Source organism: Lutra lutra, chromosome 4 (assembly GCF_902655055.1).
Source record: "Lutra lutra chromosome 4, mLutLut1.2, whole genome shotgun sequence".
NCBI classification, from domain to species: Eukaryota; Metazoa; Chordata; class Mammalia; order Carnivora; family Mustelidae; genus Lutra; species Lutra lutra.
Window position 1 is genome coordinate 118,229,041 of NC_062281.1, and position 24,671 is coordinate 118,253,711.

A 24,671-nucleotide genomic window follows, 5' to 3' on the forward strand; every position below is an offset into this window, starting at 1 on the left:
GGATGCCTTTTCTTTATGTTGTCTAATTGCTGTGGCTAGGGCTTACAGTACCATGTTGAATAAAAGCTACTATCACTGTTATCTATTTTTAGAACATTTTTTAAAAGCATACATTAGCAACCACACCCCATTCCTCCCTCCTGCCAGCTGCTGGCAACCACTAATCTTTCTGTTTCTTTGGATTTGCCTGTTGGAGACACTTCATATGAATGGAGTCATTCAATATATGGCTTTTTTGTCTGACCTCTTTGAGTTAGCATAATGATTTCAAGGTTTATCGATGTTGGAACACATGCCAATACATCGCTTCCTTTTTGTTGTTGAATAATATTCCATTGTACAGGGGTGCCTGGGTGGCTCAGTGGGTTAAAGCCTCTACCTTCGGCTCAGGTCATGATCTCAGGGTCCTGGGATCGAGCCCCACGTCAGGCTCTCTGCTCAGCAGGGAGCCTGCTTCCCTCTCTCTCTCTGCCTGCCTCTCTGCCTACTTGTGATCTCTGCCTGTCAAGTAAATAAATAAATAAATAAACCTTTAAAAAAATATATTCCAGGGGTGCCTGGGTGGCTCAGTTGGTTGGGCAGCTGCCTTCGGCTCGGGTCATGATCCCGGCATCCTGGGATCGAGTCCCGCATCGGGCTCCTTGCTCGGCGGGGAGCCTGCTTCTCCCTCTGCCTCTGCCTGCCTCTCTGTCTGCCTGTGCTCGCTCGCTCTCTCTCCCTCTGTCTCTGACAAATAAATAAATAAAATCTTTAAAAAAAATATATATATATATATTCCATTGTATAGTATGCAACATTTTGTTTATCCACTCCTTGATTAATGAACATTGGAATTTTTTTTCTTGCTATTGTGAGTAATGCTGCTATTAACATTTGTATACAAATTTTTGTGTGGACATAGATTTTCAGATTTTGAGGGGCATATAGATAGGAGTGGAATTCCTGGGTCAGATGACACCTCTATGTTTAGGACAGTGCCCAAGTGTTTTTCAAAGTGGCTGTACCATTTTTGCAATCTCACCAACAATGTATGAGTGTTCTTTGATGATCTGTTGATATCTCTTCCAGTTCTTTTTTTTTTTTTTTTTTTTTTTTTTTAAGAATCTCTGTGCCCAACATGGGGCTTGAATTCATGACCCCGAGATCAGGAGTCCCATGCTCTACTGACTGAGCCAGCCAGGCACCTCCTCTTCCAGTTCTCAAGGCAATAGTTGGCATGGTGAAAATATTGAATAGATGCCAACTATTCTTACTATTCTTGTCATCACTGTTATTAGAGGAGACTGTAAATTGCTTTAAGATCCATTGTAAGTAAAATAAAGTCACCATATTATTTTCTTCACTAGACTGTGTTTTGGTTCTTTTTATGCTTATTAATTGGTAATGAATGATACAAAATTTTCCCATAATTATATTTTATAGGGAGAGATTATAAATTTGTGGGGGACGTGTGTATGTAAGAGTGTGTGTGTGTGTGTGTGTGTGTGTGAATTTCCTCCTTTCCCTTCAGTAAACTACTTTGACATGGGTCTGAAGTCTGTAAATATTAAGTAAAAATGTGTACTCATGCACATATTGGCATACACGTGTGGACATTCCATTTCAACATCCTGGGTCCCCAGTCCTGCTGCCCTGAAGGTGTGGTGGAAATGGAGCTGCAGATGCTCTGTGGCCTAGCACCAGGCTGTTAGAGCAAAGAAAGATGAGGAAGAAAAATAGAGACTGGGCCTTGAACACTGCAAACACTGGTCAGAAGTCCAGTGGGTGGGTGTGGTGCATAAACAATGAATTCTGGTACACTGAAAATAAATTTAAAAAATTAAAAATTAGGGTGCCTGGGTGGCTCAGTGGGTTAAGCCACTGCCTTTGGCTCAGGTCATGATCTCAGTGTCCTGGGATCGAGTCCCGCATCGGGCTCTCTGCTCAGCGGGGAGCCTGTTTCCCTCTCTCTGCCTGCCTCTCTGCCTACTTGTGATCTCTCTTTCTGTCAAATAAATAAATAAAATCTTTAAAAAAAAATTGAAAATTAAGAAAAAAGAAGTCCAGTGGGGTGTGTGGGTTGTGTGCTGCTCACTTTCTTTCTTTTTTTTTTTTTTTTAAGATTTTATTTATTTGTGAAAGAGACAAAGAGCACAAGCAAGAGGGAAGGGCAGAAGGAGAAGGAGAGGGACAAGCAGACTCCCCACTGAGCGTGGAGCCTGATAGAACCCTAAGGACCCTAAGATCATGACCTGGACCAAAGTCACATGCTTAACTGACTGAGTCACCCAGGTGCCCCATGTGCTCACCTACTTATGTGCGATCTCTCGTTCCTGTCCTGACCTCCTTTGCCTTACTCCTCCTCCCTCACTCCTTTACTGCCTCCCTCACGCTTCCTATTCCTATATCATCTTATTTATTTATTTTAAAAATTTATTTGGGAGAGAGCAAGAACACACATGTGTGTGCTCATGAGTTGGGGGAGGAACAGAGGGAGAGAATCTTCAGGTAGACTCCCTGAGTGAGGAGCCCCTGCAGGGCTCCATCTCCTGACCCATGAGATTACGACCTGAGCTGAAACCAAGAGTCGGTTACTCGCCTGACTGAGCCACCCAGGTGCCCCTGCTATTCCTATTTTAATGAAACATTCGTATTCAAGAGCTTCATGTATATGTAATTGAAGTGTTGATGATACAAACACCTAGTTCAAGCCATTGTTTAACACCTTCATGCTTTCCCCCCCACTGCCACATTTCAAGAGTTTTCTTACCTTTCATGCCCATTAATCCATTCACTTGACACCTACTTATTGATCACCTAGTCTGTGTGAGGCACTGTTTTAGGTTCCTGTTCATCTCCATTGGTTTTTGCTTCTACTTTTTCTACCCTTTCAATCCCTTTCTTTCCCAAATGGGAAGTCAGAAAGACAAATGAAAGAAATTGTAGGATGGAGTATCAGTGTACATTATATTCTCTGCGTATTATTAATCATTTCGCTGATTTTTTCTGATTTCAAAAAATTGTATCTTTTGCTTGAATGTCTCAGAGTTTGTCTGACAAGATAGCCCACTTGTGTGCACGTTGGATTTAGAGACTTAAGACTTGCCAGTTATCTTACTTTTTTTCCAGGATGACAATAATGATTTGTTCTTTATTTTCTAAGTTTGGCAAAATGAGAAGGAAGTCCTGGCAGGAAGAGAAAGAAAGATACCTTCTAGAGGAGATAGTCAGAGAGGGGCAAAATGCAAGCCCCTGACAGTAGTCACTGTGAGAGAAGTAATGGAGGCCTTGGGCTGTAGGATATCTTACATACTTATATATGGCATGGTTACATTATGTTGCCCTTATTTGTCAGTTCGATAAAGTAGTTTGGTTACAGTTCATGGAGCTAGAAGGAATTTTAGAGACTAAATTCTCTTATAAAAAGTACAGTATGGAGCATGCACAGTACCTAGTTTCACCCTAATTGATACAAAGGGACTGAAAATAGGGAGAATAAATTGGGTATTTTTGCTATCTTTATTTACTGACTCAGAATCCATCTTTGTAGTAGTCTCAAAGCAGAAATGTTCTCCAACTAGGGAGACTAATGAATAGACTGGTATTTCCCCATGTTTTTCACATTTGGCATGAAAGAGAATGATAATTTGTAAAACACTAGGGTAAACAGATAGGGTTACTAGTGACAAGAGGTCACTGGCCTGAGGTTGAGGCAACCAGTATCTTGACCCACCTCTAACCCTAGCCCACACACCAACTGAGGAGGTTGGGAATCAACTGTATAAATCACCATTGTGCTGAGTCAGGATTGAATTTTACCCCCTACTAAGGAGCACACTAGTGAAGAGCATTGGGTAATGTATGGAAGTGTTGGATCACTATATCATATACCTGAAACTAATATGACACTGTATGTTAACTAACTGGAATTTAAATAAAAACTTTTAAAAAAAAAGTGCACACACACACACACACACAACCCACAAGTCATTAAGGGAAGGAAGGAAGGAAGAAGGAAGGGAGGTAGGGAGGGAAGGAAAAGCAAGCAAGCTGATATGTTTTGGCATGAGCATGGTGACTGGAAATAATGGCCTAATTAACTCTGTGGCTCCCTATATACACGTATGTTTACATGGTATTATGGCTGGTGATATATCAGAAAAAAAAAGTGCATGTGTTTTATTAAACCTAGCTTCAGACTTATAGCTTTTCATGACCACTTGGGTTTTGGAGAAATTTTTAAAGAGGATGTTGGAGTCTAGATCTTTGAACTCATCAAGCCTTGGAGGGAAGAGTATGTGGGACCTGAAGGTTCAAGTAGGTAAAACATGTTTATAGGTGTCTGATATTCTGTAGTATTTTGAAAATTACATTTATATTTTCATGGAATACTTCTTTTCTCTGTCTTTCTCCACTTAGGTCTAAAGGAATTCTTGAGATCAGTAATGGGAGGTGTTTTGTCCTCTTTAAAAATTCCATGAATGGGGGCACCTGGGTGACTCGGTTGGGCATTGGCCTTCAGCTCAGGTCATGATCCCAGGGACCTGGGATTGAGCCCTGAATTGGATTCCTTGCTTGGTGGGAGCCTGCTTCTCCCTCTCCCGACTTGTGTTCTCTCTCTTGCTATCTCTGTCTCTCTCTCTCAAATAAATAAATATTCCATGAATGTTTGGCATATACACACACACACACATACATACATACACATGTATATAAAACTGTAAAAACACATACTATAAACTATAAAACTATACTATGGTATAAACTATACTGAACTATAAACAAATGCTATAAAACTGTAAAACACACACACACATATATAGAAAACTATTACATATGAAACTAACCTCCAAGAACCTATCACAACTTAAGAGTTTTAAGTTAAAGTTTGTCCATGTTAGTAAGTGCTGGAGAGGGGACAGGAGCCTAGATGTTTTCATCCGAAATCCAGGATGAAAACATAAATATCTTTATATTGATATGTATCACTTCTCATTTTTAAAACATACACAGGGATTAAAACAAAGTGAAATCAGTGAGTGTACCAAAAGTTGATGAGGCTCTGGAGAAACCGGACCCTCGCACATTGCTGGAGGGGTGTAAAACAGTAGAGCCGCTTGGGGAAAGAGTGTGGCAGTTCTTTTAAAAACTAAACCCGTCACCACCATACAATTTAGCAGTGACACTCTTGGGTGTCTGTCTCTTCCACAGAAATGGAAATTTATTTTCACAAAAACCTTTATAGGAATGTTGACGGTAGCTTTATCTGTAATCCTCTAAAACTGGATTTGGCCCAGCGGTCCTTCAATAAGTGTGGTTAAACAAACTGGTGTGTACATATGGTGGAATATGACTCAGCAATAAAACAGGAAGGAACGATGGAGACATACAACAGCCTGCAAGACTCCAAGAAATGATGCTGAGTGAGAAAAGCCAGCCCTGAAAGTTTGCATACAGTGTGAGTCCATTTATATAACCTTCCTCAGCCAGTGGAGATGGAGAACTGATTGTTGGCTGCCAGGGAAAAGGCGCAGAGGATAAAGGTGGATGTGGTTATAAAAGGGCAACGTGGGCCTGACCCTTGTGGTGATGAAACTGCTGTGTATGCGGCCGCAGCGGAGGGTATACAAACCTACCACGTGGGGTTCTGCAGTTATTTAAAAAACAAAACAAAACAGAAGTCTAATCATAAATGACTAAATTATTGGTTCAAGTTTTTAAGAACTATAGCACATTCCTCTTAATAATAGTTATTATTACGTATTACTAATAAATCATTTGTTATTTTATGGAATCTTGCAATGGAAAAGACCTTGAATGATGCATTCTGCTTCAAGCACTCTTGCCAGTAAAGCAGCTATTCAATATAATCTCATTTTAGTAAGACAAAAGGTGTTTCCCCTGAGAAGTTACTATCTACTTAGCTTTTGTCCATAACTGTTTTCCCCTAAAGTTAATATGAATAATCTAGAGGGTTTTAAAAATGCATATCCCCAGGTTTCATCACTAAGGATCCTGATTCATTAGGTAAGGCGGTAGATCTTGGCAACCAGCATTTTTAAAAAATGACATCAGCTGATTCTGATTCAAGAGATCAGTGGGCTGCACTTTGAGAAATACTGAATTATAATTTTTAGGGTGAATAAATAGGAGTCCTTTAAATTCCTTTGTGGCCTAAAGAATTTGTGGTTAGGTGAGAATTTTAAAAGCAAAGTACTGATAAAATTTTTCAAACACCCACGTGTCGAGAAAAAGAATGTTTAACCAAACTGAGTTATGTACTTGCTCTGAATCAACAAGAACTGAATGGAAAGGAACTTGCCCTCGGTTCTCATTCATGATGGAGCGGTCCTGCCTCACCACTTGTGATTTATTTGTACAAAGAAGGCAGAGACGACTGCTTTAGTTACCTAGACTGCATAAAGGGAATGCTCTGCCAGGAAGAGGAATGCTGAAGCACTTTGTAGGCTCTGAAAGGAACGTACTCCTTAATTCCTTACTTGTTTTTTTTTTTTAGTATCTATTTATTTAAATAATCTCTACACCAAACATGGGCCTTGAACTCATGACCCGGAGATCAAGACTCACACACCCTTCCAACTGAGCCAGCCAGGTGCCCCTCATTCTTTAGTTTTTGTGTATGAAATTACAACTATAGTAGTTGACCCATCCTTGTTTCCTCCTCTAAATCCGAGTGCAAGCATACCCCAGAGAGACTTTGGGTTTGATTCCAGGCCAGTGCAATAAATGGAATGTCGCAATAAAGTGAATCAAATGAAGTTTTTTGTTTCCCAGTGCATATAAAAGTTATGTTTAGTCTCTACCATGGTCTATTAAGTGTGCAGTAGCATTATGTCTAAAAGAAAATGTACATACCTTAGTTTACAAATACTTTCTTGCTATAAAGTGCTAACCACCATCTGAACTTCCAGCAAGTTGTAATCTTTTTGCTGGCAGAGGGTTTTGCCTTATGTTGATGGCTGCTGACTGACCAGGGTGGTGGCTGCTGAAGGTTGGGGTGGCTGTCACAGTTTCTTAAAATAAGGCAACAATGATGTTTACAGCATCAACGGACTTTTCCTTTCACAATTTCTGTGTAGCATGTGATGCTGTTTGATAACATTTTACCTAAAGTAGAACTTCTTTCAAAACTGGAGTGGTTGCTTTATCAACTAAGTGTGTGTCATATTCTAAATTGTCTGTTGTTATTTCAACCATCTTCACAGCATCTTCACCAGGAGTAGATTCCAGCTCAAGAAACCACTGTCTTGAGACGCCTGGGTGGCTAGTCGTTAAGCGTCTGCCTTCGGCTCAGGTTATGATCCCAGGGGTCTGGGATGGAGCCCCTTGCTGGGCTCCTTGCTCTGCAGGAAGCCTGCTTCTCCCTCTTTCACTCCCCCTGTTTCTGTTCCCTCTCTCGCTGTGTCTCTCTCTGTCAAATAAATAAATAAAATCTTAAAAAAAGAAAAAAAAGAGAAGAAAAGAAACCACTGTCTTTGCTCATCCATAAGAAGCAGCCCCTTGGCCGTGGAAGTTCGATCAGGAGATCGCAGCCGTCCAATCACATGTTCAGGATCCCCTGCTGCTTCCAGTCCTCTCGCTGTTTCAACCACATCTGCTGTTCCTGCCTCCATTGGAGCCCTGAGCCCACCAAGTCACCCATGAGGGCTGGGATCAACTTCTTTCACACTCCTGTTCATATTGCTATTGTGACCTTTTCCCATGGATCATGAATGTTCTTGATGGCATGTAGAATGGTGAATCCTTTCTAGGAGGTTTTCAATGGACTTTGCCCAGGGCCATCAGGGGAATCACCTATCTATGGCAACTATAGCCTTATGAAATGTATTTCATATATAATAAGACTTGAAAGTTGACGTTATCCCTTGACCCATGTGGGCTGTAGAATGGATGTTGTATAAACAGGCATGAGAACAACCTTCTCCTCCCTGTATATCTCCACCAGAGTTCTTGGAAGACCAAAAGCAGTAATACTTTGAAAAGAAGCTTTTTACTGAGCAATTATTTTCAACAGTGGGCTTAAAATATTCAGTAAACCATGTTGTACACAGATCTGCTGTCATCCAGGCTTTGTCGTCCCATTTATAGAGTATAGGCGGTGTAAATTTAGCACAATTCCTAGAATTTGCAGATTGATAAGTGAGCATTGGCTTCCAACTTCAAGTCGGCAGCTGCATTAACTCCTAATAAGAGAATCAGCCTGCTCTTTCGAAGCTCTGAAGCCAGGCACTGACTTTTCCTCTCTAGCTATGAAAGTCCTAGATGGCATCTTTCTCCAGTATAAAGCTGTTTAGTCTATTCTGTTGAATATAGCCACCTTCCTGGGTTTTCTCCGCTAGATGTCCTGGATATGTGGCTTCTATGTCATTACCTGATGCTTCACCTTGCATGTTTATGTTCTACAAGTGGCTTCTTACTTAAACATGAACCAACCTCCACTAGTTTCAAACTTTTCTTCTGCAGCTTCTTTCAAACTTTTCTTCTGCAGCTTCCTCACCTCTCTGAGCCTTCACTGAATTGAAGAGAGTTAGGGCCTATTGCCGTGGCTTAGGCTAGTATATAGGAATGTTGTGGCTGGTTCGATTTTCCATCCAGACCACTAACACTTTTTCCATATCAGCAGTAAGTCTGCTTCACTTTCTTAACATTTGTGTGTTCACTGGAATAGCACTTTTAATTTCCTTTAAGAATGTTTCCTTGGCATTCACAATGTGGCTAAGTGTTTGGCAAAAGAGGCCAAGCTTTCAGCCTACCTCAGCTTTCGAAATGCCTTCCTCACTAAGCTTAGTCATTCCTGGCTTTTGATGTAAATTGAGAGACTTGTGACTCCTCCCTTCCCTAGAATACTTAAAAGACACTGTAGGGTTATTAACTGGTCTAATTTCAATATTGTTGTGTCTCAGGGAATAAGGAAGCCCCAGGGGAGGGTGAAAGATGAGGTGGAGGTGGTGGAATTGGCCGCTCTGTGGAGCAGTCAGAACATACAACATTTATTGATTAAGTGTACCATTTTATATGGGAGTGGTTCCCCAGAACAATTACAAAGATCATTGATCATAGATCACCATAACAAATATATAATAATTCAAAAGTTTGGAATATCGTGAGAATTACCAAAACATGATCCAGAGACACAAAATGAACGAATGCTGTTGGAAGATGGTGCCGACAGACTTGTTCCACACAGGGTTGCCTCAAACCTTCCATTTGTAAAAAGCACATTATCTGCAAAGTGCAATAAAGTGGAGTGTAATGAGATATGCTTAAAATGATTGTTGTTAACTGAAAAACAGATGCAAAGAAATTGTCCTGTTCTACATTTTTGAGATGCTCAGTTGGCCCCTTGTTGAAATCTTAGTGACCTCTCCACTATCTGCTCATGCTCTTCTCCTTCTCAAATAAATAAAAAAGAAAGTGAGAAAAGAAAAAATCTCTACTTTCTTAAAAAAAAAAAAAAAGAAAAGAAAAGAATTATCTACCTGGTTGTCTTTATTTTTCATACCCGCCCTGCTTTCAGCTCACTGCAGGTCAGATGACCTCTCTCCCATGAAGTTGCTCTTGTCAAGGTCAACACTGACTTCCATGTCACTGAGTCCAATGAATACTTTTGTCACCTCTCAGCTGCGTTTGCCACTGTTGACTGCTCTCTGCTTCTTGAAATCCTCTTCCCGTGATTTCCACATTACAGCATCCTTCTGGTTTTCTTCCAGCCAGTCTGCTCCTGCCTGTTCTGTTACAACTCTTCCTCATTCACCCAGCTGTTAACTAGGAAGTTTCTCAGGGCTCAGTCCTAAACCCTGTGCTCACTCCGAGTTCTTTCTGTAACTGACAGCACATTGCCATGGGTTTTATTACTTTTCCCATGCCTCTGCTGAGCCTTCCCTATGACTCCCTAACCTCTGCCTCTAGCTCTGACCCCCATTTTCTCAGCCATAGACCTGTACATCCAGCCGCCTTCTAAATATCACTTGCGTGACTCACAGGCATGTTTGTCTCAACATGTGCGAAACTGAACTCATCCTTTTATTCTTCCCATAATATTTCTGTCTTCCAGTGTTCCCAGTTTTAGGAAATGACACCATGATCCAGCCAGAAACCTAGGAGTCCTTGATTCCCCTCTCACCATCACTCACATGTTCATTTAACCATGAATCCTGATTATTCTACCTCCTATCTTCCAAACTCTTTTTCTCCCACCATTTTTCATGACCACAACTCCAGTATAGTTGCTTCCTGATTTCTTTCTTGACTCTATAAGAGATAGACATTTTTCGGTATTTCAGTACTTGGTATATTTATTTCTTAAATTTTCTTATTGACGTCTAATTTACAAGAAAATGCTCAGATATTAAGTTGTATCAGCTTTGACAAATGCATTTACCTAATGTAACCCTCACCCCCTATTAAACAGAATATTTCTATCTCCCTAGAAATTTCTCTGGTGATACTTGCCAGTCAGTCACCCATCAAAGTAACCCCTGATCTGGTTTAACTTTTTAAAATATATTTTTAAAAGATTTTATTTATTTATTTATTTGACAGAGAGAGAGAGATCACAAGTAGGCAGAGAGAGGGGGAAACAGGGTCCCCGCTGAGCAGAGAGCCTGATGTGGGGCTCAATCCCAGGACCCCGAGATCATGACCTGAGCCGAAGGCAGAGGCTTAACCCACTGAGCCACCCAGGTGCCCCTTTTAAAAATATTTTTAAGTGTATTTTTTAAAGAAAAATAGTTGACATGGAGCTTAATAGTAAAGATAAAATTTCTACTATTAAGTTCAGTTTAAATAGGTAAATAGGTAAAATAATGGCTGATTTTCTATCTATAAACTACCCTATTAAGTATGATTAGAACTATTTTAGACTAACCTTTTAAGTTAACTTATAATTTCAACACTATTTTAATTATACACACACATACATGTATAAATACAGTAACACACATGTATATGTAAGTATACTCTCTCACACACACACACACACACACACACACACACACATCCTTTACAGTTTGGAAATACTTAGAGCTGAGGAGATGGGGAAAGTTAGTCCAGGAAAAAATTTAAATTATATCAATATCTATTGAGAATCTTTTATATATATATATATGTACATAAAGCAGTATAAATAATGGCTATTTTTATTTATCTTACAAAGAATTCTATATTTTTATTGAGAGAGAATGTCCAAAGGAACCCCCAAAATTTTAAAAACTTTTAGTATTTACGGGCTATGCAACATCTTTTAATTTCTCTATTATACTATTTTCCCAATTAATTTGTTTAAATCATACCTTTAAACTCCTAGCAACTAAATATGGACATTAGAAAGTTTAAATTATTTTGTCATGTACTTGAATAACAAACATTTAAAGAAGCTAGCAGAGCCAAGAAACTGATCTCTTTTGTTTAGTTATTCACAGGATAGGTACAGTGGAGGCAGCCGAAATGGAAGCTTGTTAGACTGGCCCATCACTGGATGCATTTCTAATTCCAAGGGACCGTCTTTAAAAATAAGAGGTAATTTAGGCTCCTCCATACAGACAACTCAGCCCTTTTTCTTTCACAGCTAGGCTGGTTTGGGGTCATTAGATTCTGAATAGAGACCCAAGGCATAGTGACAAGAGCAAGAGCGCTAGATCTGAACTTACTTGGGAAAAATGAACACTGCCAGGCCCCAGGTACTGTGCCTTTTTTCAATGATCCCCACAATTTTCATTGTGTATTTCTATTGGGGAATTTTTTGAGCACATATCCCTGATATATGTGTCACTGTATTAATATACTTCTATGAAGAGGAATTTTTAAGTATATCTTTTTGTCTGTGATTTTGTTTTCTTTTCACAACATCTGCATTTTATAGATGAAGACGCTAAAGCTCAGGGAAGTTTAGTAACTTGCCCAAGGTCACATAATTTACTGAGTGATATTTGACAAATCCCAAACCATTTGGGGCCTCAGTTATAAAATTATAGATTCCAGCTATGTGATCTGCAAGGCCTCTTCTAGCTCTAAACAACTTGTGCTTCCATGCTGTTGCTAAAACTCACCCATCTAAGACATAATATCCAGCTTAATATTTCTAAGCAGATAAGGCCTTATTATGGTCCATATATTAATAACTAGGAATTTCAGGAATTAGTGGGTTGTGGAAGAGAAACTGAAAGCTTAAAATAGTGTCAAGTTAGGTTGGTCTTTGGTATAATTTTAAAAATCCACTGGGATTTTTGTGTTTATATGTTGCATATTAAAGAGTTTAGTAACAACAGTCACTACAAACATAATTTATTTATAAGCTATCCATTATCCTAAGCACCCTAGGTAATTCTATCACTGTATTTTCATGAGGATTTTGTGGTCATTACTTTTCAGCATTTTCCTGTCTGCCGAAGTATTTTTCTAAGTACTTGTGTTGCAATAAGTAACTGCCAGTGTGTGGGTAGGCCCCTCACTCTCCACAAGGCCAGAAAAACATTTTCATATAGAAACTGTCTCAGTACAGTACAGCTCCCTTTATAAGTCAGCTCCTTTTCTTGTAACTGAACATTGCTATGATCAAAATCACTGCCATTTGCCTTTCAAACATTTTCTATAGGTTTTGCTTTGTTTTTGTTTTGTTTTGTTTCAGCTTTCTCTGGAATTGAAAAGAGAAATGGGAAGACAATTTTAGATTAGCACCTGTCTGAGAAATTCCAAAATTAGAGATGGCCGTCTGGTTTTCATGATTTGTAATATTTTATTTTTTTTTTATTTTATTTTTTTTAAGATTTTATTTATTTATTTGACAGAGAGATCACAAGCAGGCAGAGAGGCAGGCAGAGAGAGAGGAGGAAGCAGGCTCCCTGCTGAGCAGAGAGCCCGATGCGGGGCTCGATCCCAGGACTCTGAGATCATGACCTGAGCCGAAGGCAGCGGCTTAACCCACTGAGCCACCCAGGCGCCCCTGATTTGTAATATTTTAAAAATAGAATCTTGCCATTCTAAACAGACTTTTAGGCTATTCTAAAATAATACTTAATTGTTTAAAAGATTTTTTTTTATTTATTTGACAGAGACAGAGTGCATGTACAAGTAGGCAGAGTGGCAGGCAGAAGCAGTCTCCCTGCTGAGCAAGGAGCAAAAGTGGGGCTTGATCCCAGGACCCTGGAATCATGACTGAGCCGAAGGCAGATACTTAACCAACTGAGCCACCCAGGCACCCCTAAAGTAGTACTTAATTTAAAAACTGCTTCACCTATCAACATTTTATTATCAAACTGAAAGGAGGATAGGTAGATGGTGATAGGTAGATTGGTGATGTTCATTCCAAGAAGGAATCCTTGTTACCTCTTCTGATATGGACAGTATAAGGTCACATTTCCCATTCATTGGACTCGCATAACCTGAAGCTCCGTCTTAGATTCCCTATGCTTCTAATTATTCTTTAGAATAATTTACTTAGGTCAGGCCTAAGGCATTCAACCACGGTAGCTCTTAGGATACCTGAATTTGTCTGAGGTCATCACTAACTTGACTAGCTTTTGCCACAACTAATACTAAAGATTTGGAGAGCATATTAAAAGCATCAAGACCATTGTCAAAGAAATGAAACTGAAACTGTTTAATTTGCCTATAAAATTGGATGTGGGGGAAGGTACGATAAGTGCATTTGAGAAACAAGTTAATGTTAATTGTTGTAAACCTTTTGGAAGGTTTTGGAAGGTATACATGGTAATAGTATGTAGTTAAAACTACATACCCTTTAAAAAAAATTTAAAAAAAATTTTAAAAAAACTACATACCCTTTGACCTAGAAGTTTTACTAACTGAAGTCTCTCCTGAAGAAATAATCAGATACTCCAGCAAATATTTACATATTTAATATTATAGACAATAGAGTACAGGCTCTGAAGCCAGGTTGTCTCCATTTAAATCCTGGTTATCCTGCCTACTAGTATTATAACCTTGCTTTAACCTTGGTATTTTTCTGAGTTTTTTCATCTATAAAAAGAATAGTCCCCCACTCACAGAATTCTTGTAAGGAAAGAACAGTAATCTCCTCCAGTATCCATTAGCTACCACAACAATGCCGCATAATAAATTGCCCCAAAACTCAGTAACTAATGTCTAGTGAACATCTAGTGAACATCAGTGACGTCTGATGAGTCACACATCTGCAGGTCAGCTGGTATTCTGCTTTTCCGGGCTGTGCCCCATATCAAGCCATGGTTGGGGTTCAGGTGAGCTGCAGTATCGATTCCTCTCCTGGGACCAGTGGCCTACCCGGGACTGGCCTTCCCCTGGCGGTGTCTGAAATATAAGAAGGCAAGTCCAATTATATGCTTTTCTTTGCATGGCCTCTACTAACAAACATTGGCCAAAGCAAGTCACAGGGCCAAGCCCAACATCAGTGAGGCAGGCAAAGTGGGGCAGAGGAAGGGAATGAATATTTGCATCAAGGGTTAACATACTGTTTCTATAAAGAACCAGATAGTAAATATTTCTGGCTTTGCTGGCCATACAGTCTCTGTTGCAGCCACGCAACTGTGCTGTTGAAGCAGGAAAGCAGCTGTAGACAGGAAATCCATGCAGGGGATGGCTGTGTTCCCATAAAGCAGTATTTATGAAACCAGGGGGTTGATAGGATTTGGCTCATGGGCCACGGTTTTCTCACCCATAACCAATTTATCACCCTGGGCCATAGAGTTTTTATGGAGAGTTTTAAGGAAATTAATATGTAGAAAGTGCTTATAACAGTCCTGGGAGAGTAGGACTAATAAATACTGGTTCTCAGTAATAGTATTGTTATTACTATCATTACAACGCAATGTTGGAAATAACAAAATAACAAAAATATCCAGCAATAGAGATAGGGTTAAATAAATAAATTTGTGGGGCGCCTGGGTGGCTCGGTGGGTTAGGGCCTCTGCCTTTGGCTCGGGTCGTGATCCCAGGGTCCTGGGATCAAGCCCCACATCGGGCTCTCTGCTCGGCAGGGAGCCTGCTTCCTCTTCTCTCTCTCTCTCTGCCTGCCTCTCTGCTTACTTGTGATCTCTGTCTGTCAGATAAATGGATAAAATCTTTAAAAAAAAAAAAAAAGGAAAAATAAATAAATAAATAAATTTGTTATACATCCATTTAAATTTCATATGTTTAAAATGTAAAGACTAGGGGCACCTGGGTGGCTCAGCGGGTTAAGCCGCTGCCTTCGGCTCAGGTCATGATCTCAGGGTCCTGGGATCAAGCCCCGCATCTGGCTCTCTGCTCAGCAGAGAGCCTGCTTCCTCCTCTCTCTCTGCCTGCTTGTGATCTCTCTCTGTCAAATTAAAAAAAAAAAAAAAAAAAAAAAATCTTTAAAAAAAAAAAAATGTAAAGACTAGGGGCACCTGGGTGGCTCAGTGGGTTAAAGCCTCTGCCTTCAGTTCCGGTCATGATCCCAGGGTCTCGGGATAGAGCCCCGCATCGGGCTCTCTGCTCAGCCGGGAGCCTGCTTCCTACTCTCTCTCTGCCTGCCTCTCTGCCTACTTGTGATCTCTGTCTGTCAAATAAAATAATAAAATAAAATAAAATATAAAGACTATTTAATGGCTTAGGTACATGTTTGCATTATGTTAAGTGGGAAAAAAAAAGAGAAATTATATTTAACATAAGACCCCAACTTTATTTTTCTTAAAAGATGTGTGTTTTTTATACATACTAGAAAACAATTAGGAAAGGAACATACCAAACTGGATCACTTACTTTTTTCTTGCTTTCTTTCTTTCTTTTTTTTCAAGATATAGTTGATGTGTAACATGGTATCAGTTTTAGGTGTCCAACATAATGATTTAATATATGTATATATTGCAAAATACATATACCTAGCTACAACTTTTTTCTTATGATAAGAACTTTTAATTAATGTTTAAATTTTAAATTCCAATAGAGTTAACATACAGTGTTATATTAGTTTCAGGTGTAAATGTAGTGATTCAGCAATTCCGTACATCTCCCAGTGTTCATCACGCCAAGTATAGTCCTTAATCCCCATCTTATGATAAGAACTTTTACAATCTTTTCTTAGCAACTTTCAGATATACAATACAGTGTTATTAACTATATTCACCATGAAGTATATTACCTTCCCACAACTTACTTATAACTGGAATTACATAATTTTTTTACTGTCCATTTTTTTTCCTATACCAGGCCTATACTGTTTTCTGGTATTAATGTACTTTGATGACAAAAAAAATAGAATCTGGTTCCACTAAGGACTCTTCAAACTCTGATGTAGTTTCTATTTTATATGTCAGTTACATTTTAATTGCTTAACAATTTAGGAGTTTACCCTCAGAGATGTCTGATTAGAATGGACTATGTGAACACTTTCTATGCTGTTTTATTTTTAACTTCAAGAAAAGTTGTTCTGTGCTAGGGCTCCTAGAAAACTGTGGCAGGATACCAACCAATGGGAAGAGAATCCCCACACCGTCTCTCAGGTCTTAAGAACAGTAGCTCCTTTCAGACCACATTCCCCTAGCAGCCACAGTCCTTTCAGTGATAAAAGGCAGAATGTTGTTGTACAGAGGTGAACAACAACACCCCTTCCCTGGCCACCCCAGTGTTTGAATATACACAAACGCTTTTCTCATGTATCAAAGGGAGGTTAGGTTTCAATAGTTAATTGCCACTGTGCCTAGAAGTGCCATGAAAGAAATACTGGGAAGGAAAGCTAGAGAACCCAACAGTTCATCAGTATCACAAAATATTAACTAAAATTGATTTCTTTTAAAGAACCCTTTACAATAATCAACTTTCATCTAAATTATAGTCAGTTAGCCTCTGGATTCTCCAAAGAATCCAAGATTCTAAACTGTGTTAAAAATTGGGTTGTACGGGGCACCTGTGTGGCTCAGTCAGTTAAGCGTCTGCCTTCGGCTCAGGTCATGATCTCAGGCTCCTGGGATTGAGCCCCACATTGGGCTTTTTGCTCGGCTGGGAAGTCTGCTTCTCCTTTTGCCTCTGGTCCTCTCCTAGCTTGTGCCTGTGTATGCACTTGTGCACTTTCTCTCTCTCTCTCTTTTTCAAGTGAATAAATAAAATCTTAAAAAAAAATTGAGTTGTACAACCTTAGAAATACTTATTCCAAATAAACTTTGCTCTAGAATGTTTCAGAATCTGAACTTGAAAGGAACTGTGCTTTTTACTCTTCAGGTTTCAGTAAAACCTAGCTAAAATTTATTTTTAGTAAGTGAATTGTTAGTGAATTTAAATGCCCAGTAGCATTCCCATATAAGATTTGTTTCTGACTACTGTATATTTCAGTAAATTCTATACCCAGTAGGCCCAGTAGGCTTACTAAAAGGGGAGAACAGACATCTGATTTTCCCATTCTAGGTGCCAGGATCTTAACTGAAATAAAAAGGTAATTTGAATCCTATATAGAAACTTAACTATAACCATATGTCCAGTAGTTCTTTAATTTGGGATTTGCATATATAAGCTAAAGATTTGTCAGTAGTTTTTGAGTTCATGATAGGGAATGAGAACTATATTCAGTCACCTTAAATATAAATATATACAACTACACATACTATTAATGGATTTTAACTGCAACTTCCAATTCTTCCCCACTAAGGAAGAAAGAAGAACCCTTAATCAGATGGCCAAAAAAATTGTCTCTCTTCTGGCTTTGGGCTGGGACCTCCATATTGCTTTACTCCTCACCCGTAGACCCTTCTTTCCTGATTCTGCCCTGCAGAGGTAACTAGTCTCCAGAGGTGACCCCTCAATGAGGGGCTTGGTATTCATTCCCTTTGGAATACTCCTTATATTCAATCTGATCAGGCCCTGTGATACCATGAGAAGTGGGGCAGAAATGAGGCCATTTCCATCTTGGTCTCTGGGAACACTTGCTCTAGGGTTAGTCAGCCATCATGTAAGAGGCCTGACTACCATGAGCTCCAGGCCCTGAAGAAGTCCAGCTGGCCACATGAAGCCATTCCAGCCATTCCAGCTGAGGACTAGACATATCCAACCACGTCAGTCCTCCTTCACGTGCCTTCAGTCCTAATCACAAATGCAGGAAAAACTTGAGAAAACTGACCAGCTGAGTCAGTCAACCCTCAGAGCCATGAGAGATGTAAATTCTTGCTGTAAGCCACTAAGTTATGGGATAATATGTTATAAAGCAATAGAAAATGGGAACACTTGGCTTTCTTAACCCCGTCTTTCTGCGTTGGTATGTTGAAGAACCCATGACTGAGTTCATTTGCTGTTGCAAATGCTAATATTCCTTGTGTGTAGAGTGCTAATGGAGGCTACACTTCCTTCACACATGCTTTATAGAATGCTAGCTGTCTTCCTGCTCATAAGGAGCAGTCAGGAGACTTGTAGATCCTTTTGGTATATTTTTAAATAGGTGTGCTAACACCTATGTACGAATATGTAGGGTTTTTTTTCTAATTTAAAAAGTAATATATTCATTTTACATAAATCTGTATAACAGAGAAGAAAAATAAAAATCATTCATGATCCCACCACTCTTGACATTTTGAGATGACTACCCTTGACACTCTGGTTTATTTCCTTGCAGTTTCTGTAGTCTATTGGTGACTTTTTCTCTTTTTTAAAAAGCAGAATTGGGAACATACCATACATGTTGTTTTTGAAAACTGATTTTTTTCACTTACTGTATCACGAACATTTTCCCATACTTTTGACACTTCTTTGAAATAGTAATGTACCATTGAAACTAGCCACAGACTTAAGGATCACCCCATGCAATTAATTCCCCATGTGTTCTTGTGTTTTTGATGCTGTCAGCCCCTAAGATAAAAAATATGAATCAGCATTCAGAGAAAATGTGCAAATTATTCACTTCTTACTGGAATTTTGTTTCTACAAGAAAATCAAAACACAGAATATGTGCATGCAAATAAAACCTTTAGAATTTAGGTCAGGGAACAACTAGGATTCTTCCTGTGAATGTGAAAATTCACCTCTTAGAAAGATGACAAATGCTAAAACAAAGAAACAAAAAAACCAAACCTCTGACCAGTAGACTAATATTGTTGTTTCACAAGGAATTCTCTAAAAGTTTTGTCATAAAAATAAGCATTTTCATGCTCAAGACAAGCTGGGGAGTATAGACATTTTTAGAGCCTTTCTTTTCAGTATTTTTAACTTATAAAAACCCAGAGTTTTCCTTGTTTGGATTGACATAAAAGTTTTTTTTTTTTTTTTTTTTGTAATGTTTCTTTCAATATCATAGCCGCCTTTTGATGTTTGTGAAAGTTAACACTAGATAGTTTACATTTGGTACATTTAGACTTTTTTTTTCTTTTTTTTTTCCATTTTATTTTATTTCTTTTCAGTGTTTCAAAATTCATTGTTTATGCACCACACCCAGTGCTCCAGGCAATACATGCCCTCCTTAATACCCACCACCGGGCTCACCCATCCCCCCACGACTTCCCCAAACCCTCAGTTTGTTTCTGAGTCCACAGTCTTTCATGGTTTGTCTCCCCCTCCGATTTCCCCCAACTCACTTCTCCTCTCCATCTCCCAGTGCCCTCCGTGTTATTCCTTATGCTCCACAAGTAAGTGAAACCATGTGATAATTGACTCTCTCTGCTTGACTTATTTCACTCAGCATAATCTTTTCCAGTCCTGTCCATGTTGCTACAAAAGTTGGTATTCATCTTTTCTGATGGAGGCGTAATATTCCATTGTATATATGGACCATATCTTCTTTATCCATTTTTTTAAAATTTATTTGATAGAGAGATCACAAGTAGGCAGAGAGGCAGGCAGAGAGAGAGGGGAAAGAAGGCTCCCCGCCGAACAGAGAGCCTGATGCGGGGCTCAATCCTAGGACCCTGAGATCATGACCTGAGCTGAAGGCAGAAGCTTAACCCACTGAGCCACCCAGGCGCCCCTTCTTTATCCATTCTTCTTAATGGCTTCCCAATAGCTCTCCAGCTAATAGTGAGATACTCTTTTAATAAAGGTAGAGGATCTGTTCCAGATAAAGTTTATCTGCATGTGTTGTGGTATACAGTAAATATTTACCCTATTAAATGGTTTCTTCATATTTCTGTTTATTATAGCTAGCACTATTTTCAAAAGTACTATCACTTTAAATAGAATGTATTTAAAGAAAAGGGTAAGAGTTATATCTGGGGAAATTTATCCATAATTTTTACTCTAGTTTTCTCAGCTAGATTAGTCCTAAATATGCAGTAGAAGTTAGCTAGCTACAATGTTGTCAATATAACAATAAGGGAAAAAAATTTTGAAGATTATTTCAGAGTAACTGGTAATTGAAAAACTTGAATAAAAAGACAAACGCACATCTCAACTTTTTCTTTAGCATGATGAATGATAAAATGATTATATTTGAGTTTGTGCAAGTCATAACCTTTTTAACTTGTTATGTTTTCTGATGTTCAAGTCCACTGAATATTGTAACTAAAATATTTGTGGGTAAAAGTAAAAATATGATATTTTTTCCCTACCTCTCAAAATTAAGAACATCTGTGTAGGGAATAGCAGTAAATTAAATGGGACTATGTGCTTTATATGTTTACAGAATATGTTGAGTATGAAAAAGATAAGCAATGGAAGTAGCCTTTAATTTTTATGCGTTGCCTCTTTATACCTGTTTTAAAAACTTAATGTAAAATTATTTAAGTAAGATCAAAGGTGTTCAGATTTCTTTTGAAATAAAAAGTTATCGCAGTGAGATCAAACAATATAGAAAAGAAAAATCATCACCATTCTTTAGAGTGGAATTGGTAGAGAAAGTTTGTTTCATTATTTGTAGATTTTCCATCTCTCATGATTTTTCTCTAATATACTACTAATCATTTACTCTAGTCATAAAGAACTGTTTCTAACTGTTATTTCCAGGCAGATGTTAAATTTTTCTAATTAGTAGTAGTTGGTGCCCTAAGGACTAATTGAATGTAAAATGAGAATGTAATACAATTTTGATTCTTTCCATTTTTGGTTTCATTTTATAATGTAACCATAATGCAAAATTTTTCAGCCTTACCACTACTGACATTTGGGTTCAGATAACTCCTTGTTGTGGGAGGCTCTCCTGTGCATTAGTCAGATATTAACGACATCTTTGGCTTCTACCCACCAAGATAACGTAGCACTCCCCTGTCATGAAACAATGTCACCAGACATTGCCAGGTGTCTCCCAAGGGCCAAAAGTAATTCCAGTTGAGAATCACTGCCATAGTATATTTACTAAAATTCTTATCAGTTTTTCAGGAGTAAAATTTGAAATAAAGCAGTGTACCATTAGTAGCTGGGCACAAAATCAGAACAGAAAAGCGGCTAGGCAATATTTTGGATAGTTCAGCATAAATAAAAAGATCAGAAGCAGTAAGTTCATTTCTTAATCAAAGACTGGGTTGTCTAGGTAATTGGTACAGAACAGACCACTGGAAGCATTTTAGTGATTACCACACAGGGAAATAAAATTAGTTAATAGCCAGAGATGTCATTTGTGGCTGTTTTTCTTCAATCATTATTCTAAAATGTGAAGCAGCAGGATCTGCAGATATTAGAGGACGCATGAAGGTCCTTGTAACGATTTTGTGTTACCCCCAAATCGTAGTGATTTTCCATGGAGTGCTGGAATAAAAATACCTCACCCCTTTTGTCATTATGTCTACAACAGGTGATGCCCAGTGCCCTGCTGGTAACGCTATTAATCTAACTTCCTCTCCAAAATTTTTGGCATTTGGTATCATGACAAGCACTCAGGAGGCAAGCCAGTTCACAGGGTGTTTTTCAGTATAAACATATGCCAGAGAAAATGTAAAAATATAGCTATCTGAGAGAGAGAGAGAAGCAAAATGATTTCAAATTTTATTAAATTGAATATGTAGGAGAGAAAAATATACAAAAGCCTTAGCTGCCTACATGTGTTAAGCTTCATATGCATTTGAAAGCATTTTACAGTAGCTTTACTAAACATGTATACAAAAACCTGAAGGAAAATTATTGATAGAGGGCAGTTAATGTCACGAGACTCCTTGAGGTAGTGTCGAGAAGAAGGTAAGATAGGACCAACCTGGTTGCTGAGGAAAACCCTACTCACTAGGTCTGTGTTGTTTTCCTGTTCTCTGTGACATATACCTGCTGTAAAGCAAGGCAGCAAGAGGAAAAAGGAAATAGTATGTCTTCCCTGATTCTTTTTAAAATGAATTGAACTAATCTTGTTTTAAAGCCCTGCCTCAAGGGGCACCTGGGTGGCTCAGTCAGTTAAGCCTCCAACTCTTGGTTTCAGCTCCGGTCACTATGGAGATCAAGCCTCACATCAATCCCCACATCCCGCTCCTGGCTCAGCATGGAGTCTGCTTGGGATTCTTTCCCTCTTCCTCTCCCTCCCGCTCAGCTCCTCGCCCCCGTGCATGGTCGCAAGCTCTTTCTCTCTCTCTCTCTCTCTCTCTCTCTCTCTCAAATAAATAAATAAATGAAATCTTAAAAACAAAAACAAAACCCTGTTTCAAAAAAATTCCTATGTTTATGTTAGTTTGGACTTCCAAAAGTAAAATCATGCTATGCTGTGGTCCTTCAGGTGACCCTCTGAACTATTGGACCATTGTACGGTAGATATATAATTTGTTCTTGCCACTGGAGATTTCTTTGTTTTGTTTTATTTTAGAGAGAGACCGCTCAAGCGTGAGCATTGGTGGGGGTGGGGGACTGGCGGGAGGGGCAGAGGAAGAGGGAGAGAAAGAAACTTAAGCAGGCTCCATGCCCAGTGCAGAGCCCCACACAGTGTTTGATCTCAAGACCCTGAGTGGAAATCAAGAATTGGTCACTTAACTGACTGAACCACCCAAGCGCCCCAGTAACTGGAGATGGTCGTAAAATGCCTAGCAAAAGGCAATAACAATGATAGAGCAACCAATAAACAGCGGCTGAATGAATGTATGGGAAGGAGGTGTCTTGGTGTCAAAGTATGCCTTATTGTATAATATAAAAAATTTTACATCAATAGAGAAAAACATACACAAAAGAAGGCATGCACCCATCACCCAGCTTGAAAATTGTCAACTCATGGCCAATCTTGCTTCAAACATACCCCACCTATTTTTCCCTTCTCTGTTTTGAAGCAAATTACAAATATATCACTTTATAAATATTTCAATGTCTGTCTCTAAAATATCAGGGCTCTTTTCTTTAAAAAATTACATTATCATGCCTGAAAAATTAAAACAATTTCTTAGTGACATCAGGTATCCTGTCTTCAAATTTTCAGTTGTTTCATAAATAACTCTTTTTTTAAGTTTTTCATTGGAATCAGAACTCAAAAAAGATCCACAGATTGTGATTATTTGATATATTTATTAAATATTTTTTAGTTTTCAGTTTTCTCCATCTTCTCCTTCTTTTCTCCCATATCATTTATGTTGTTGGAAAACTGGGTTGTTTGTATCGCAATGTTTTCCATAGCCTGGAGTTTGCTGATTTTATCCCAATAGTGTCACTTACTGAGGTATCACTTGTATTTCCCCATCTCCTGTATTTCCTGTAAACTGGTAGTTGGAGCTAAAGACTTAATCAGATTCAGATTCAGTTTTCTTTTTGCAAGTCCAAGAAGAAGGTGGTGGCCAAATCGCAGTGACAGCGTTCTTGGCTTTTTGTTCAGTGCCTTGCAAACGGATTCAGCTAAGGTTTGTTGGGTCTTTTCCATGTGCCTTACAATGTGCTTATGTTTTATAGGCATTATGTCATCTAATCATATTTAAGCTTCATAATACTGGTACATATCAATTTTTGTCTGATGACTAGACCCCTTTAGTAGGGTCAAGTGATCTTAAATGTCTTAAATGTCAAACAAACCCTTCAGTGTGCACCCCATTGTCACTTATGTGATTTAATTCAGAATTCTGTACGAATTTTCTTTTACTGGATTTGTCTAGAGCTATACAAAAAGAGTTTGCATTAAAGGCATTTTTTATATTTTAATACTAAAGCTCGAAGACCTGTCACTTCACTGTGAATTCGTTGTACTCAAGCTTTTTGGTACTGGAATTCACCATCTGTTAATCTCACAAAGACAGATATCTAAATCGCAAAGAGGGCCAACAGAATTCAGTATTTTCCTTTGCACTCATTGTCCTCTGCAGGTGCACTTAGGTCCCTTTCATCTCTCTCTGCTTTCTTTGCATGCTCGCAGTGCTCACAGTATCCTACTGTTACCCAGTGTGAGAAACTGGCTCGTGATTTTAAAAGCAAAAGTAGCTTTTCATTGTTTGTTTACATATCTATAATTTATTCTGTTAATTTATCTCCATAGCCTCCAAATTTACCATTTATAAAACCAGACCCTTGGAGATCCCAGACTCAAAAAATAAATGTCCAATTATCTTGACCAACTGACACTTTTGAAGATTAAACTGTTTGATATGTTGTTGACGGGCGGAGAAAAGGCAGTAAGTAAATGGCCCAAGTTGCAATTAGATAGCAGAGAACTGGGAGCAAAACAATGCAAAGAGGATTCCATTGTGTAGCTTTCCAAGCTGATGTGCAAAGAGAAGTTTATTCTTTATATATCGTATCCCTTCTTTTCCAGTCATTTTTCCTTTAATAGCTGTAACAACATTCTCCTCAAGCTTCCAGAGTACCTATTAGTGAAGCATTTGGTTGAATGGAAGGAACAGAAAGCCTTGGTGCATAGACCG

At 38.7% G+C, this 24,671-nt stretch overlaps 1 protein-coding gene across 1 annotated transcript in view; it reads left to right on the top strand.

Moving 5' to 3' along the window:
* Window positions 1-24,671, top strand: part of DIPK1A (divergent protein kinase domain 1A) — a 125,040-nt gene that overhangs the window by 64,070 nt on the left and 36,299 nt on the right. The window lies entirely within an intron of this gene.